This window comes from Mugil cephalus, chromosome 15 (genome assembly GCF_022458985.1).
Source record: "Mugil cephalus isolate CIBA_MC_2020 chromosome 15, CIBA_Mcephalus_1.1, whole genome shotgun sequence".
NCBI lineage: Eukaryota > Metazoa > Chordata > Actinopteri > Mugiliformes > Mugilidae > Mugil > Mugil cephalus.
In genome coordinates this window covers 20,015,293-20,019,856 of record NC_061784.1, presented here as the reverse complement: position 1 = coordinate 20,019,856, position 4,564 = coordinate 20,015,293, and positions in this window count along the sequence as shown.

Genomic DNA, 4,564 nt, shown 5'->3' with positions numbered 1-4,564 from the left:
GCGTGGACGCGTTTCAAGGCCGCGACCGACGCCGAAGAGGAGCTCCAGGTAGGAGCAGTGGAGGAGAAAAGCCGCAGACTGGAGCTGGTGACGGTGGGAGGAGGGAGTGTAGGGTGAGGCTGAGAAGGGTGAGAGCCTTTCTCGGGTAGGTCTGCCCAAACACGACGGCTTGTTTACCTGTCAGGTTGTTGCTTTTGTCCGGGCCTCCCACGAGAGACAAAGGAGAAGGAGCTTTAGCTCTTCTCCGAGCAGGACCACCAGTGTAGTGCAGTGTGTGCGTCTTTCCACATGTGTGTGTTGGAGGACTGTTCGTTTAAAGATCCTCGTTTTGCCCGGGTGTGCAGCTGCACGCATGCATGTTTTGTGAGCATGCTTAGATATACGAGCATGTGCGTTTTGCACACGTGTGTGCAACCTTTAGCTCTTGTTGTGTTTGTTGCCGGGCGGATATGTGTACAAATGCAAATACGTGTGACTAATTCGTTTTCGGGGAGCAGCAGACAGTGTGTGCAGAAGAGGGTTGTGGAATTAGGTTTAGGGTTAGAGGTGTGTGTCTATATATGATGTAATTTGAGCGCTGGCGTTCAAACAAGCATATTTATTATGACGTATTGCTATTGATTTGCTGCACCTGACGGCAAACAATGAATGCAAGTCATAAAAACTTAAAGGACGCAATTGTCTAAAGGTAAACTCTACTAGAAAATTGTTTGGCTATTGCAGAATGTTTAGTGTTTTCCAAAGCTTTTGCAAACATTATGTCATTAAAGAATAGACGCGAGTTACAGATAAAGGTCAATGAGGAGGAAAAAGATCGAGGAGCGTTTTCTTTGAACATAGGCACAAATTCATATTAAATTTATCAGGAACCTCTGCACTCTGCAGGGAAAACACTGAATGCGTTATTATATTCAACCATTATTCTAAGAATTGAGAGGAGTGTAAATGTACGAGATATTCTCTACTGAGTGTAACACATGTTACAAAAACAACAGCTTCAGGAATTAAGGTACTATTTTTTAAAATTCAGTTTGAATAAAAAAAATGGTTTAAATCATTACTAAAGTAACTGATTTTAATTTAATATTTAAAATAAATTTAGTTTGTCACTTTTTATAAACTTGTAAGTTTTGCAGTTTTCACAGTTGTCTTTTAATTTCCAGTAAACGTAATGAACCTACACACACACAATGCCAGAGCCTCAGACGTGAGCTTTTCCCTCTCCGACAAGTCAAAACGTCTGCTGTTAAATGGCTCTGTTGTACAGGGAGTCACCATTTTCCTCCATATTTTATTTTACCGACTTGGCAGCAACGTCTCTGAAACAACAATGAGATCCTCTCAGGACATTAAAATTCAACATTTAATAAAAATCTAAGGCAGCGTCTACACACCTGTCTATTAACAGAGGTGGACACAAAGACGCCGTCTTTAAATTAGGAAACACGGGTTAGAGCTGATTCAACGTGAATTGTAACATCACTTTTAAAGATTAAAATGTCCAGTAGCTCATTGCTCTGTCACTGCAGGACGCCCGGGCCTTTGCTCGCGGGATTATATAGAACAAATGGGACGATCTGCACCGTATGCAATTAAATAAAAAATACTAATAATAGAAAAAGAAGAATATCCAGACAAAAGCTCTTTTGTGGCACCTTAAATAGTGAAAGAAGTAGAAAAGTTTCCCATTAAGATATAAAAATTATATGAAAGGAATTATGAACGAATTAAAACTTTATTGCAAAAAAAAACATTTGAACAATTTTTACCGAACATTTTCAAAAGGTGGCAGGAAGAAGCCTTACACTTATTTGATCTTACCCCTTCTCCATCTAACATTTACGCCTTGGTTTTTTTTTTTTTTTTTCCTCATGTGCTCACAAACATTCAGACATATTCAGACCCTCCTTCTTCCCTATACCTGGTGAACACCATGCGTTTGTGCTGCTGCTTGAACCTGCTCATGCAAGTTCTTCACACAATTATTCTTGTGTTGCAATTAAACATAAGGCTTCTTAATGAAAATATAGGTAGGAAGCTGTTGCCAAATATTCGGTATGAAAACACTATTGAAATCGCTATTTCGAGGGGATTTAAAAAATGCAAAGGTCTCAAGAGCCATAAACCACTTTGTTACAAAATGCACGTGCTTGAGCCATTACATTTTTCCGGCTGTGCCTCATGTTTGATCTTCTGAACCAAGTGAATGGACTCAGGTGTTTCAGAAATAAACATTTTGAAATCTCTTTCACAAGATGCATATACATCATAAAACCGCATAGTTGCTAAAACTGTCGTTGATGAATCTTAAGCCCTTAAACCCAATCGAAAGCTTAAATCCTAATCAGTAATAAATGAGATATCGCTACTTTTTTTTTTGTTTTGTTTTTTGGAAAGCCACAAGTCCGTTCACATCGATTGCAGCAGCACTGGATCCGTCTTCATGCCTTGGTGCTTAGCGTTTAATTGTGTGTATCTTAAAGCTTTAGCTGCAGTCTGCTTGTGTGTGTCCTCGTGTGGTGTGTGTGGGTTTGACAGAGTGTCTACCTGTGTGGTACTAGATAAACCCGGTAATCTCTGTTTGTCTCAGTCTGAGAAGTATAATGCTGTGACTCATTCCCTGAACGGGTGTGCTAAAACCCAAAGCACTCCATCTATCACAGAAATCAACAGTCGCCACCGTAATTTAACAAACTAATCCTCAAATGCCAAATTAATATGTTAAGTATAGGTGTGATTAGACGATGTGAAGGATTCCTGTAGACTCCGAATGTTAAGTCAATGTTCCCATCTGCGGCGAGCGAGGGTGAGTTTAATGTTCTAATCCCAGAGATCTCGGCTTTTTTTTTTTTTTTTCTTTCATTCGGGACTGTGTGGGCGATGCCGTGGGGTCGTTTGTTTCGTGGAATCTGCATCGATGAGGGATGGCGCTCTTTTCTCCTCAGCTTTGATGCTTGTTGATGTTGGGGGCGCTTGTTGCTTCCAAATAACCCGAGCTACAATTGGCGCATTCATGCAATCATCGTCTTTGTGTTTGTTTTGTGTTTCATTTTTCATAGTGTGCACATAAGACATGGTAGGCAAACACAACTTCAATAGGAAGACATACGTTAAATTGTTCTTCATGAAACGGAACGGGAGCAATGTGTTGGTGAGATCACGCTGCCGTAAAATGTGCAGAAGTTATTTGTTTATGGAACTTCCCATGAATTTGATCTCGGTGTCTGAGCGTGGTTCATTAATGGACACCACTTCTTTAACGTGAATCTTATATTAGGCTCATGCTCGTGTCCACTAGTCCATCACTTTGACCAAGACTAACAGACCCCTTTATGGCCTACGTCACTGTGGTAACTAGAAGCAAAACAGAGGGAAGCTTGAGGTGAACACTGTCACTTTGAACCGTGAAAATGTCGTCTTGCTGTATTTTTTTTGGTGCCAAAACCAAAAAATCTAAACACTAAGTTGAAGTTTTATCAGATACCAGCCACTGCCAGTTGTAGACAACTTTGGTTTGGCTTTGACGATTAAAAGAAAGGATTACAGTGAGACAATCAACAACAACATGCACACTTCATATCAGAAGAGATTAACATGTAATGCATCATCAGTTTCAGCCTGGATGATGTTATGAATAAATTGTGACTGAAATTGCGTTAAGTTAGTGATTATTTAGGGGTATTTGTTTGTTACATGTTAATGCTAATGCTAACCACTAGCTAATGCAACATTAGCTGTGTGTTTTAGGGGTGTCCAAGCAGAAGTTGGATTTACTACGTTTCCCTGCACAGTGGTTCTACTTACTACTTGTAATATCTTTGGAGAGGCTTCATTTGATCAAGACAGACCAGACTTCATCCCCTCTGTGTCCTCCCTTGGTCAAATTGTCCATCCAGTGAGTGAGAGTGAATATAGTCCCATCAGTCAGAGTCAACTTTTTAAAATAACACTCATGGTCTGTAAGTGTATTAGTATATTCTGTAAAATGTGTTTTCCTCGTCCATTCTTGCCAAAACAGTCTATTGAAATATGCTAACCACCGTTTACAGGCTGTAGTGTTAGAGATGTTTTGCCACCAATTAAGCCACGCCCATCAAAAAACATCACATTGTTTACAAACCGTGAAAGTCTTGTTACATAAAGTGTGCACAAATTTCTGCACTGGCCCTGAACCTCGTCTTTTAATGTAAATAGTAGAATATATTGTTAAATACGCTTGGACGCTGGACTCAAATCTTCTTCCAAATATTCTCACAACTCTTTCCCATATTTCTTTCCACATCTACAGTCTCAGTGAATCCGTCCATCTGTCCATCCATCCATCCATCCATCCATCCCGTCCTCTCGTTGTGTAAAACCAGCTGCTTCTCTTTTGACCGTTGAGGAGGAAGAAGCTAAATCCAGATGGACGTATTTCACACGGACACAGAGAAACATTCACGCTTGAAAGAAACTGTTGTGAGAAGCCGGTAGATAGAGGGGCAGAAATCAGGAAGGACCGATGGAGGAACTCGAGCGAAAACGAGCCATGCCGTGCAGGCTTTGATGTGACTTCCACGCTGTG